Here is a 15217-nt window from a genome sequence, read left to right as displayed (position 1 = left end):
TTGTTTTGCTCTGTTTTTTAAGACAGGCCAAGATTTTTCTTATAAATTAATTCCACACGTAATTTTTGGAGTTCGTTCTTATTTATCCAAACTGTGTCCCAAAAACAGTCAGACGAATTGTTATCAGAAACTGGCAGCAGAGCATGGAGTGGTGAACTCATTTACTTTCCCTCTACCCTTTCATATGCAGATTGAGTGCTCCTTTCGTTTTGTCATTGCTTCACGAGATCTAAGCTTCCTTCCTAAGACATCATCTTTTATTAATCAGCTTATTCACAGCAGAGTCCAAAGAGACTGGAAATGGGTTTGGGCAGATGTTGATAAACGTCTTAGGTTTCTTCTAAGCTGATTCAAGGCCAGTTATGTTTTATTAATAAGCTAACCTTCAAACACACTTCGCCCTCTGTGGACCATACCACGCTTTTAGACATCATCCTGTTTATACTGTTGGCTTGATTTGAGCAATGGCTGTTAACATCTTTTGTTTGCAATGGCAAGCACCAATGTGTACATCTGAATATTTGTGATTCATTGTAAACTGAAACACCCTACAAAGGAATACTTTGCTACATATCAGGTGTTGGAAATGCTAGCAGAAACCCATTGGTTTCAATAGTGCTTTCTTTTTGTCATTTCTTTTTAATCCCTCGGTCTCAGTAATGTAAAACCAAATGCTTGGTGGATCAATGTGGTCTCTCTTCTATGGAAAATATAGATACTTTGGGCCCCATAGGACATTTTTTGGTTCATATGGCACAGCATTATTTAAAAGACTTGTCCTGGAGGTTGTACTTTCCTTGATCTGTTTATAAGGTCCCATCTTCCACATGATGAGAAAGAAAGCCTTATAAACCAGTTCAGATTTCATAATGATTGCCAGTTTGATCAGTAGTTGCTTTAAAATTAGAATGGTGAGAAGCCTATCTATAATTCAACCTATTCTTATGGAACAAATAATGAAACACAAATTTATTCATTATTCATTCACAGGAGCAGGCATTTTCATTTGTTTGCAGCACTGAAGAAAACAACCAGCCAATCATAATTTGCCTTTCCTGGACAACAAAGGGCACAGAAATGTCTCATCCAATGAGGGTCATCTACTGGAAACAATAGTATAATTGTACTGTATTTTTTACAGTTTTTTTAAAATTCTAAACTATATATTAGATCTTCATGTAGATATATACACTTACTATTCCAAATTTGCATGTTATTTAAATAATTATTTTTGCTAATTGTTGTCCATTGTGTATTTTCTTTTTTGGGTTACAACCTAATTCTGTTTTCAGTGCAGACAGACTGTATAAGATAATATATTACTATTCTCCCAAGTACTCAAACTAAAATACTTTTCAACCAAATCCAGATCCAAGCTCCAGAATACAGCACAGAGACCAGTATCACAGCAGGGATCACAAGAGTATTTTCAACTGCCTAGCTACAACTTCGTAAAGAACCAATGGTCTGGCAATCATACTATGTTGAGAAATAGGATCACCTGACCACCCAGCATTCTAAAAATTTTAAATGGCTCAATGAATGAACCAAAAGAGGTTCTGGACTCCCCTCTTGGAATACAAGAGGTAGTCCAGAATTCAAAATGGTGTTCATGTTGTTACTGAATTAATGCTTCTTATACACAGCTTGACATCAACGATCATGAAATGAACGTCGGGTCTGATATACCAACAAAATCCAGAAACTACATATCAAAAATACCCCACAACATCAACTCATAAATCAAACCTTATATAAAGCTATCAAAATGTGCCAATGCAAATGATAAAGGGATGTAGACTCACAAATGTACTATGTTGTTTGATGTGTTGGCATTCCATATCTTCCAACGTATATTACCCAACATTCATTATTCCACCATAATGAAATGTTATACAGTGGCAGAACCCAAAAACCATAAAGCACTCATAATTTAGAATAGGAAGTAATCAATGCTATGTCTATACATTTGAGAACAAGCATACAGAAAATGTCACCTTCTTTTCTTCTGTTGATCATACATTGAGATGATATCAATACTTTTCATTTTTACTCAGGAAATTCTTGCTTGCACATGGAACCTCTTTCTACAGCACAATACAAGTTCACTGAATTCTTGATGAAATACAGTAGCTATCTGCAGAAATAAGAATGGCATCCGATGATGTGTATTTCACAGCAAAATATCAGAACCAGATCCTCCCACCTCAGCACAGGAACAAAATGTTGCAGAAAGCAATAACTTGGTTGATATGGGAAGGCTGTTGGCCCATATGAATTTGGATGAAGAAGCCATTCTGAGTTGGTGTCATTTACATGATTGCCATTCAGAACCTGATTACTGATAAAATTTTAGGCATCTCTTCCAAATACCAGAAAACTTGATGAGATATAAGCTATGTTTAATTGTTACTATAATAAATTATCTATGTTAAAAGGAGATGGAACTCCAAGAACAGTTATTAGGCAGTGTCAAAAGGTTCAAATTTAATTCTTAGGGACTTGCAAACAGTAAAACCATTGAAGGGCAGAAAAGTGAATAATCCAAGCTTACAGCCATATCATGTGGCATTTCTAGCATCTGTAATCATAACACATTTTAAGCTTGGTTGGGGAAAGCTGTTTTCTGGTGTCTAATGATGATGTATAGTACTGGAAGATTTGCAAACCCTGCTGCTTATGTACCTGTATAATGAGTAGAAAAGAAAAATCATTTTTGTGCCAGCTAAAAGCTGGCCCCAATTATGCAGTCCAAGGATTCCTCTTATCTTATCAGTGATAATCAGACAACACAAGTCATTCTGAGTAAGCCAGATCCCCCAGCGTACTGGGAGGTTTTGCTGATGTCTTTATTCAAACATTCAAGTCTACGGGATCATTGTCAAGAGGCCTAATCTTATGATCATAATGTTATGAACTGAGAAAAATCAATTGAGGTTTACATGAATCAGAAATATGTGGCACCCCCAAACTAGTCCAATGAGTTGTAGAGAACAAGAATGACTGCCTGCCAAAAAGCAAAACAAAAACAGAAAACTACAAGGCAGTATTACTTCCTAGGACTGGAAACTATATATCTAGTGAATAGTAAAAAAAATGTTATGGATTTTGTAATAAGACACAATTTAAAATAATGCAATCTAAAATTTCTGCATCAATTTCTGTGCAACCTGATGTGCATTATTTCTCTCGCAATGTGACAGGAATTTGCCCTATTTACATTTTTTACTCCTAGGCTGTTGCAGGGGGAGGAAGGTGGTTCCTGAGATTCTGATCAGGCCTGAGGGTACACTATGGGCTGTTCAGCCCTGTTCCATGATATCACTGAAGGTTTGGGATGGCTACTTTTTTGTTAGATGGATGTCAGGTAAACAGTTCACCAGAAAAGCAGTCTAAAATATTTCCTTAAGAGGTATGAATGGCTAAGAATTTATGGTTGTGATTAAATGAGATGCTAATCAAGAGATCAATCCCTGTTTGTTTGTATTTATCCATCACACTACAAGTAGTCCTCGCTTAGTGATCACAACTGAGATCGGTAACCCCATCGCTGAGTGATGTGGTTATTAAGCAAGACAACACATGACCATGACAAACTTACAACCTCACTTCCACCCCAGTTGTTAAGTGAATCACCCATGGTTGTTAAGTGAGAAATCATGTGACTGCGACTTGCAATTTCATTGCCAACTTCTCTATTGACTCCGTTTGTCAGAAGCCGGCTGTGAAGCATGCAAATAGCAATCATGTGACCACGGGACTCTGCAACAGTTGTAAATGCCCGCCAGTTGAGAAGTGCCCGGATCTTGATCAGGTGACCATGGGGATGCTGTGACAGTTGTAAGTGTGAAGACTGGTTGTATGATTACTTTTTCAGCACCATCATAACTTCAAACAGTCTCTAAACAGGGCAGTTGTTAAGCAAGGACTACTGTTATGCAAAGTGCAGAGAGAGGGTAGGAAAGTCAAAGAAATTAAAAGCATAACATAAAAAATGCAAAGAGAATTTCCTCCTAACATACTCAGATCTCATTTCCCTTGTAACAAAAGGGGCAGAGGGATACTCTCATACATAGCAATTTTCACTTCTGACAAACTCTCTTTCTTGCAACAGACTGCATATTACCTACTATCTTTCTACCTGCATCTGTACATCTTAAAAATTATAAATCCATTGTCACATCTTTAGTAAAGAAGCTATCAAAAATACATAAATTTATCTGCTTATTTTAACTTTTTTTTACCATTTACATGTAACTTGCAATGGTTCACTGTGATTTTGATACATTAATTTTCATACCAACTCTCCTAGTTGCATCATTTGTACTGCAATTCATTTGGGTTCTTAGCCAACAACATTGTATTGTCTGCATATATAGTATACATATATTCACATCTTCAACCAACATGCCTCTAATGTCACTCACAAGCATTCCTCACGTATTTCACATTCTTGTTGTACTCTCTGTTCAATAGTGAACCATTCGCTAAGCATTCTATTTATTTCTACGCATGCTTTATTTCATACGTATACTTCTCTTTTCACAATCAGGAACCAGCCATCAACTCCATGTTCACACAAAGTTCCATAACTGAAGCCTATTAACTGGTCATATACTTTCAGCAGATGTATAATAGACTTTCTTCTCACATTCATACATTTCTCAATAGTCTGTTGAAGAGTAAAAATATGGAGTGCACATCTCTTACCTTATGGAAAGCCACATTGCACTCCCAACTATTGTGCTTTGTCTCCTCTAGTATCCTTTCAGTCAAAATTCTGCCAAAGACTTTCCTAAGATTACTTAGTTTTTGAGTTCATTCTTGCCATCTTTCCCTCGGTAGAGGAAAACAATAACAGCATTTTTCCAACTGACAGGCACAGATTCAGTATTCATTCATACATCACACAAGTCACACAACTTCTCCATAAACAAACATCTATATCTTCACATTTCTCTAGTTATTTCATCCTTACTTGCAAGCTTACAATTTTTTTGAAACATTCATGATACAGTATATATGTTTTCTTTTTCATTAATTGTTTTCCTTGGACACTAACATTTATAGCATTTGATTCACTATGATTTCTATGCACTTTCGGAAATATTCCTTCAAGCATTCATTTCAGTATCATCCCAAATCATTTCAGCATTGTTATGTTCAATGGTCGTCAGCCTCAACATGCCACAGATATCTACACTGCTGATTTTCTTTTTTTTTCTTTATTTAGATGTACAGGCTGCCAAATCTGAAAGTTTTAGGTGACATACAGAATTTTTAAAAAGGCTTTTACACATTTTTAGTAAGATAAAGAAGGTGTAGACTAGGTTACCAGACTTAGTCATACCTATACCACAGGCAGCATTTCATGTGGTCCAGGGACCAGTCAGTTTAGGCCAGTAGGCCACAAACACTCCCAAAGCCCAGATTTGCCTCAGGCGTAGTCACACTATTCTATACAAGCTAGGACCTCTAACTAGAAACCACCTTACGAATGAGTATACTGTTCCCACCAACTAAGAGAAACATACAGAGTATTGAGATGCTCAAAGTATGAGTTCTGTTTATTCATCAGACTTGTATCTCACTTTTCCTCCAGGAACTCAAGAAAGCTTATACAGGATTCCTCCTCATAACTGATTCTGAGCACAACAGTATGATATAGTGTGGGCTAGGAAACAGTATACTGCGTAAGCTTCCTTATTCCTCAGAAATAGTCCTTGCTCCAAGTCATCCAGCAGCAGCAAACTTCCATAGCAGACTTTAGTTCCTCTCTCTTATGCTGTACATATTAACCTGATTTCAGTAACGTTTATTTCAGTCTATACTTATCACACTATACTACACACACACACACACACACACACACACACACAATCCATATAAAGGAAACCAATCTGAATTGTATTGATCATGAAAATTACTAGTGCTTTGGAAAGTAGGTATTGGGACTATATAAAATTCTGGTTCAATTATATTAGAAACGTAAGAAATTGCCTTATATCGGACTACTTGTACACCTTATTTCAGTGTTCTCTATTCTGTTAGGTAACAGCTCTTGAAGGCTTGAAGCACAAGTCTTTCCCATCACTTGTTATCTGATCCATCTAACTGGCAATGCCAGGGTTGTATTGTCGGCTTGCAGAGCACATTGACTCTTCCCTCATCCCTGAAACATCACAATTTGATCAGATCATGCAATATCATTCAATGTTTTTTGGAGATCCAAGATCATGAATGGAAGTCCTTTTCTTTTTCTTTCTTAGATATTTTGCAGAACCAGCTTTTCCTCCACCTCCTCTTTCTTCTGAATTCTACAAACACTCCTCAAACTGTAAACCTCTTACTGAGTTCTAGAGTTCCATATAAAAACCTAGAAGTCTCATCGTCTACATAAACATTGATAGATTTTGTACAATTGGGGTTGATGTGGGGCATGGCTCAGCCAACCACAAAAAGCTAGAAGGGAATGCTCTTGAAGCACTCTGTGTAGTAAGATAATCTGAAGGTGTTTTGTTGCACAAGGAGTCCCACCATAAAGAAGCTGACCATAGGCACCTCAAAGATCCCTACTCATACTTTCCTCAGTCTTCTGGCAAGTTACATCTTCGCTGAGCCTTTTATCAAAGCCTACAAAGTTCTTCCATTAGAGGATGGGATTATGTGTCCATTCCAATCAGAAGAAAGATACCCCTCACATCTACAGCAACCCCTGTGTCAGGTGATGTTTGCATGACCCTTCTAAGAAGCATCTCTCAGTACAGACTTTTCTGTTGCCTAGGGCTTTTTGATGATAACAGTGCCTAAGGGCAAGTTTCTTCTAAGAGACAGAAAACCTACAAACATCCCCCCCCCCATATACTTTGCCTAGTGTTTTGTGTACAAAGTCTTCATTCTATGGATGCTAGTGGATTGGGAGTCAAGAAACTCCAAGTTATCATAACTGGGACACAATTTGGAAGGGATTCCTTTTCAGATATGTGAATGAGGCGGCTGCTTCCTAACGTCTGAATGGGCTGCTTCACTCTCCCTAATAGTTCAAAAATAACAGCTTCCCTTCTTGGGTGGTGAGGGGAAGCACTTATTTTTAAGAAAAGAATCTCAAAGTCAAACAAGCACTGAGTCTCTCCATACTATTATTTAGTGCATTTTTAAACACACAAACATTAATATACATACACTAACAGTTCCCATTGCCACCAGTTAAAACCTTTTAAAAAGGTATCATTGAGATCTCTGTTCTTCTGAATAGGATTGAGGCATACTTTTAAACTGCTGCAAGTAATCAAAAATATATATGTGCAAGACGGCTGTGAGAAATGCCAAAGTTTCACCTAATAAAATTTTGTTATGCTTCAATTTTCAAAGTAAATTTGATTTATTGGAGCCACCAGCCATATGATGACAGCCTCATGTTTTTTATATGAGTCATGTCCCCAAGGAATCTAGCATAGGCCAATAGTGTACCTTGGACTAGATCCAGTGTCCGCAAACAGGTTTTCATTAGACTTTGATGCCAGTTGATTTGGGGAACAAAGAAGCTGCTGAAAACTAGCTTTTCTTTGGGACAGTTTCCTCTTCTTTTTTTAGCAAAAAGAAATAACAAAGATTTTTTTTTTAAGAGAAGCTTTGCGCCTCTGCATTGTAGGTGTAGGACAATATTTTAGGGAACAGTAATCTGTTATTGCAGGTGGTCATGCTTCAAGCACTTCCGTATTTTGAGAACAGATCAGACAAAGTGCAACAACTTATTGAAAAATTGCCAGATTTGTAAATTAGAAACACACTAGTTTGTGGCTAAGATGAAGTTAGCGTGTATTACAATCACTGGGACTTCTCTGAAACACTAAAGGAATATAATTACTTACACTGCTCCACATGTCACAAGGCTAGGGGTATAATCACATTAAAGAAAGCTTTATAGCAATATCTTACTCGGATTCTTATTTTATTTCAATGAAGAGTATATAGACACTTTGAGTAATTAGAATCTCCTACTAATGGACAAAATCTATTCCACCCTTTCCCAACCTTGTCACCTACCACTTTCAAAATTTGCTTGTAGAACATAATTTCCTCTGCAGTATGATGTGCTGATAACCTCCGCAGCTTTTAAGATGCTTCCCTGTACTCCCTTTCTTGACATGTCCCTATGGCAAGGCCTGGATTGTGGAACCAAGTGTTTCCCAAAGAGTTTTCCAGAAATTTAAAGAGGGAAATAGTCAAAATGCTTGTCAGTTTCACTCTACTCTCTTTGCTTGGCCTACAGTATTCCCCTCCCCCAAATTGCGAGGATATGAAAACAGCCAAAACTGTCCAAATCAATCAGTTTTCCCCTACTCCTGTTACCACATTACAAACAATCACACCAGAGCTATTGTAAAAAAATACCTAGTTGCAAAAATATGAATACATCATAGCTTGCAGTGGTTTTTAAACAGAAACAGAATTGAAAGCATGCAGGGGATGGCCATAACATTTTTCCGCATTTGTGGAGAGACAGGGCGAATGGTGTTCCCCCATCTCCCCCTCCCCAGGAGCTGCAGCTCAGGAGGCAGGGCGTGCTTCCAAATGGCATTTTTGCACTCTTTTATAGGTCAGCCAGAGGGAACACTAAATTGTGTTTAATGCCTGTTCTCAGGACTCTAAAGTTGGCAGCAGCAAACATGATGCAGATAGGCTTCAAAAGATTAGAAAGTTAAAACCAGGGTATGTCAAAGTCTTCAGGGACCTAGTACACAAGGATGCATAAAATAAAAGTAACAATCTGTCTGCACAGAGCAGCCTTCCTCAATTTAATGCCTTCTAGATGAGTTCATACTAGGTGTGAATTATGGGCGCTCTAATCCAGTATCTAAGGTGGATCATAATTATTTAGAGCAGCATTGAGCATTTGTTTGTGTGTTTGACTAATATCTCTGTTTTGCCAGCTCCGGAGATTCTGGATTGCCAACGTCCAAATAAAAATTCAAAAAATATATATAATTATCATAAAACTAATATTAAACAATAATATAAAAACAAGGCATGATGAAAAGAGAGACGTGTGCTAAAAACAATCCATGCCATGGCTCTTAATTTCCAGATGCTGTCTTAAGCAGCCAGTTCTTTGTTCCTCTGTGAAAAGATAGGGATATAAGCCCATTCAGATTTCACAGGGAAGAGGTAGGGCAATTATTGAACTACTGAACTACTGATTTTTTTTTTTTCCAGGTCCTTCCCCTAAGTCTGTCAAGGAAGGGAAACCAAGAACATCCCTTCATGGATGGATAGATTGAATTGGTAGATTCCCTTTGGAGAAGATGGTCCTTTAAGTAGCCTAGACCTAAGCCATGGAGGGCTTTATACATATTACCAGCACCTTGAATTGTACCAGGAAGCAAACTGACAATGAATGCAGCATTTTAAATATTAGTGTAGGATTGCTTTAGTTGCTCTTACCTGCCAGTATACAGCGTGCCGTATTTTGCACCCGCTGAAATTTCCAAGTAGTCTTCAAAGGCGGTTCTGTAGGCCATGTTGTAGTAATCCAACTTTGAAGTAATAAGGACATGAGTGACTATTGCTAAGGCCTCCTGCTTTAGAAAGGGCTGCATCTGATGCACCAATGGAAATAGTCCCCTATGTATGATCAAACTCCAACTCTCACCGGCTCTAGTCAGTATGGCCAGTTGTGAGGATGATGGGACTTGGAAATTAATGGGCCTTAAAAGCCTAACTGGAACCTTTGGCATATACCCCAGAAAGCAGTTGGATAATGAAAATGTGCTTTGAAGATACAGATATTCTTGCAAGAATTTGAAGTGGGGGAGGGGGGAGGAATAAATAACTACATAAAGTGAATAAATAAAGTAAATGTGTTAGACTATCAACTCTTGGAATTTTTGAGGAGCTCTGATTTATTCTGAAGAACTCTAAATAAACTAAAGAATATTACAAGTGTAGACATTTGTCTAGATGCATTTGGTTGAATTTAATTCAAATTCCCTGCTCCATTCTGAAACATACTTACTCAGAAGTCCCCTTGAATTCAAAGGGAATCATTCTTCAACAAACAGGCAGGAATCTTCAGTCTCAGTGGCACACCATAATTGATACATGGATCAAATAAATTGTGGGATTACAGTATGCTGAGAGGAGCGGGCTCAGTTAAGTAGTACTGTTCTATAAAGTGAATAAAATAATACGTTCAGTATTGTAATGATAAACATAATGGTGAACCCAAGAGATACCACTTCCTAACTGTACTGTAATTCCATCTCCTCCTCAATTCCTTGAACCTGTAAAGTACCTTGTATTGTTTGCTCTTCTTCCTCTGCTGCTTGTATTTTCTTCCCCAGAATAATCTTGTTTCACACTCTTGATGTTTTACAGCAAAAACCTGACAATGATCAGCAACGACCAGTTATTAGTCATTCTTGATTGCCATTGTCAACAGCCTTTCACTCTGAGCTCTGGAAATGCTCTTTTTCTCTCACTCTTGTTTTTTAAAACCTACAGCTAATAGTCCCCGCTTTGTTTTTTTCACTTCTTAATCTTATGTCTATGGAAGAAAAGAAAAAAGAAATCAGGGTTTTTATACATTCTGTTGCCAAATCATATACAAATTTGAGGTATACAAAATGTTACACAGTGCAATGGACTTTGACTTCTGAAAGCATGTCATCTATTTCTGAAATGACTTCTGATAATTTCAATACTTTCACCTTTGCCAAGTGCTCAAGTGAATCTGCCAAACATTCACCAAGAACAAACAAGAACATCAACAAACATTATGTATCACTGCAATATGTGCATTTCTTGCATTTTAATCCGTTCAATAGAAATCAATCTTTTTAATTCTAACATATCTCATTAGATCACATTTCACTCAGAGATGAAAAATTCATGCAAAAAGACAACTTATACAAGTGTAAGCATGTTTATCAAAGGTTATTCTGAATTCAACAGGACTTATTCTCATCTTAAGCTAGTGCAGGATTGCGGTCCTTAATAGTTTATAAAATTTAAGACATTTGAACGAGGTTATAGAGCAACATTGGAGAAAAGCAGCTATCTATGAAACAATTGCATTGCAAAATCCATTATGTAACTAATTTTACTTTTGGATAACTTTAACATTTGCATAATTTTCCAGCAAAAGTAGCAAGACTTTCACATTTCTTATTATATATATTTATGTATAAATATAAATATGTATACATTTTATATGTGAAAATAATAGACATTAATGTTTACGTGGTTTATATATTTATGTAAAATTTGTAATGTGTATACATTTTATATGTGAAAATAAGACATCTAAAATTTATGAACTGGGTTGTTATCCATTCATCTGAATTACCAATGATTTTCAGTTCAACTCTGTATTCTGTAGCTCTAAATGGCATGTGTAAATATACTGTATATGCATTTTAGATGACAGAATTGTAACATCTGTATCTATGTCCTAAACAATATTTTTATTATGATTGCTCAACTTTCTCCTTTCTCAACTAATCTCCTGTAAATGTATTGGACTATAACTCCCAAAACACCCAGTTAATTTGATCAAGCTACAGTCCAACATACTGGAGGGCACCACTTTGAGAAAGACTATGTAAAGAAAATATATTCTGTGCTTTTTTATTTTTGTTTTTGTTTTTATTGATTTTTTTTTAGTTATAAGTTTTGGAATAATTAAGATCCAATATCTTTTTTAAAAAAACAACAACTCATTTTCATGGAAATATAACTAGGAACAACCTTTTCTGGAATTTTAAACTCTCAAAAACAGTTCATATTCAGCCATATGGCATTTTCCAACCAGTTGACTCATGTTATTGTCCATTTATATCATTGTGTAAATGTGACAAATGATGATGAAATGAGATAATGCTCAGAGAAATCTTCATGTCAGATTCCAAATTTCCACTGGACTTGATTCAGTTCTTCCACAAAGTTTGGCTTCGTATGTAATTAAGCAGCCTTGGTCCCAATAGCAAGTATTGTTTCCAGTATACTATTAGAGCTGAAAGCCTTCTGGTGAACCTCATCAACAAGAATGTTGAAAGTCTCTTTGGGAAACACTGAACAGACACAAATGCTTCAGGCCAAATGTTGCTTTAACTTATGGCCCATGTAGTTCCACAGGCATCACAGGGATTATACTAAGGTCAGTGAAAATTTGGGCTCCTGAGTTTAAAATATAATATTCATGGTTTGACCCAAAATATCCAGCTCACCTTTAAGATATACCTCATTCTACAGAACTCAGTTTTAGCTTAGGGGAGAAAGTTATTTTTTTCTAGACTATTATCAGAGCAGAACAACTGGAAGAGAGCCTGCAGAATATTTTGGGGAGACAAAATGTAATGATTTCACATCTGAGTCTGAAGAATATCTAAACACAAGTGTGACTTTTTTCAAACAGAAAGAAAAGATCAGATGATGGGCCACATCCAATGTTACATAAACAGACTTCTGATCAAGAGATCAGAGCCTTTCTTCACTTTCCCTCCACCATTCCACTTGTGTGCTTTCTCCACAACAGATTAGGAGGAGGGTACACGGGATGGAGGGGTAGAATTAATCCCCCTTGCCAAAGCTTTTCCAATAATTGAATGACACAATTACACACGACCCCTGGATTGTTCTGAATCAGTTTAACTCTTAGCGGTATCTAAAAATATCTGAAAATGGGCATTTTGTGAGAGTACTACTACCACCTCATAGAAACATAAAAAAGGGATTTTTAGCATTTAATAGAGAAGAGTTCTTTGTAGATACAATATGTAGATAATGAATTGACCTGTTTAATGTTATGTATCACTGAACCCCTGATTTTGCAGCCCCAAGGAACTCCTGACAAAATTCAGTAACCAAACCACTGATGTTAAGCTGCATGATTTTTCACTTTGTATTGCCCTCAGAAATATAAGATAAACTTAACACTCCCATTTTTCACTTTAAAACACTAGCCCTGCCCAAAGATTAAAGTGTTCGGCATCACTGCTTCCAGGCAATAGAATTGCCATTTCCCTGCTGCTAAGATTGGCAGAGAAGCCACCATCTTTCTATATCCTACGCTTACCGTGCTGCTTCTGTGTTACACCTACATGGTGCCTTACCTCAATCCTAAATGCCACTGCTGTGATTAAAAGTGCCAGCTTACATGGAAGTCTGTCAAGACCTGAAGAGTGTTAGCTGCTCTAGCTGCCACTCCAAGAACACTCGATGCTGGGTCCTTGAGCCTTAAATCTTCCTCACTTCCAACTATCAAAGTGGTCTAATCAGCAATAGGCATTCTCTGTATGTACACATATACTCCACGTATGATAGCGTATGATGTCTTTCTTGTCAGAGGCATCTGCAGGATCTGAACCTTTTGTCAACCTTTTGTCAGTGACAACAGCAGTGTTGTGCTATTGTGACATAAGCATTGCCCCTTTCATACATACTTGTAACATCCAACACACATAAAAAGAGATGGAGCTTGTATCACAACAGCACTATATTGCTTTTGTTCTTTGACTGCCCCCACCCTCACCCCCACCTCTCTGCAGATACCTCTGCCTATTACTTTAATTCTGGCTTCATTGGAACTTACTTGCAACTAGGATAGCAACTTCTAGGTACTTGAATCGTGCACGAGTTAACCACTGTTCAATCCATTCCTTTGTTAGCTCCATTCCCACTGAAATGAGTACTGTAGGACTTAACCATGCCTATCTTAGTGTTCATTGCAACCATTTGTCTCTAGCAATTTTCCAATGTGTGCCTGCCCATTCTGGCAATGGGGCAACAGGCTGGTGGATAAGTCTGTGGAAGATGGATACATGGGGTTAAACCTGGGATAGAATCCCACTTAGCTCTACTGACTCTCACTTAGCTCTACTGACTCCATTCTCTCTGTAAACAAGGAAGTTGCTTACTCACAGGCAGAAGGCTAAGGTATCCCTGCAGAAGCCAGGATGTAGCTAACATTGAGATTCTTGCCCCAGCTGCTGCTATTTCAGATAGAAGAATTCCTTGAACGCTAAGTGCTAGTTGCCATAAGCACAAACCCTGGTTTATTGTTCCTTGATAACTGGTTTTATTGTAGAACTATTCTTATCATTTGCCACTAGAAGACCTAAAAGACCAGGTTAGGGATAGATAATCATGGAGAAAATCTATCTATGTGGTCAACTCTAGGAGTTGAAAATGACTTGATGGCACATAATCAAGCAATCAATCAAGCAATCAAGCAATTCTTACCATTAGGAAGTCTTCAACCAGAATCTGCCTTCCTGTAAATTAAGATTGTTATTCTGTGTCCTATATTCTGGGGTGTTTTGTAACAAGTCTTGATTATCTTCCAAATGACAGCCCATCCATCAGGTCCTTGAAGAGTGCTGCCATAACCTTTTACAGTCTTCAGTCTGTAACATAGCCATTTTCTTCAGTCTCTCGTCATTCGTTGTTAGGGATCAACTTGGTTGTCCTTCTTTAAGCATATTCAGTTTCTTTCAATCTTTCTTAAAATGTGTAATCCAGAACCAGACTTCTACTTGAGATGGAGCATGATCAATGCAGAATATAGTATTGTATAAAATATATAGTACATTTTTTTCTAATTGATGAACAGAGACTAAAAGGGAAACATGAGAAATAAATAAGTGTAAATGCTATCTAAATCTTTCCAACTTGTTCTCTCTTTCCTGATCCTGATCCTCTATCTGCTTATGCTCAGTAATTTTAGAGTAGTTTAATTTGCAATAAGTTGTATAACTGGTTAAATGACAGACAGAAAGAGCAAAGGGAGAGGGGATAAAATGTCAAGGGCCATCAAACCATGAAACAGTTTAAGAGCTCCCCTTTTTCTTGCTTTAGACAATGTTACATATCCTGAATAGCTGTTATGAAAGTAAAATATATTTAGTGCTTTCTGGCTTTTAAAATATAATGCTACTTGGGCTCCATATGTTTAACATTATCCATAGAAATATCAGACACCCCACCACCACCGCTACCACCACCACTTCCCTTTCTCAGTAGAAGCAGCTATGGAAGAGGGCCAACATGTACAGAACTGCAGTTCCACTATTCCCTGAGATATCCCCAGTCAATAGTTGTAGTGCTAATATCAATAGTAGCAATACAAATATCTAGGAATGAACTTATTTTCACATAAACGCCTGGGATGGTGCAGTCCTTTTTTTCAGCGTGAAATCAACTAATGAAGACTTATGTA

The 15217-nt window shown here is 37.2% G+C and overlaps 1 long non-coding RNA gene across 4 annotated transcripts in view; it reads right to left on the bottom strand.

The window, feature by feature from the left end:
* Nucleotides 1–13501, bottom strand: part of LOC148217053 (uncharacterized) — a 43289-nt gene extending 29788 nt beyond the window's left edge. For 2 of the 4 annotated variants that reach the window (XR_015795703.1, XR_015795706.1), the window contains exon 1: nucleotides 8047–13501. This is a non-coding gene — a long non-coding RNA (uncharacterized LOC148217053). The remainder of the gene's footprint in view (nucleotides 1–8046) is intronic. The other 2 variants (XR_015795711.1, XR_015795705.1) reach the window with 2 other exon arrangements.
* Between the last annotated feature and the right edge of the window lie 1716 nt (nucleotides 13502–15217).

This window comes from Python bivittatus, unplaced genomic scaffold (assembly GCF_059951505.1).
Source record: "Python bivittatus isolate LINGU-HERP-01145 unplaced genomic scaffold, Pbiv_v1 ctg000020_np1212, whole genome shotgun sequence".
Classification (NCBI taxonomy): domain Eukaryota; kingdom Metazoa; phylum Chordata; class Lepidosauria; order Squamata; family Pythonidae; genus Python; species Python bivittatus.
This window is presented reverse-complemented; position numbering and strand designations above follow the sequence as displayed.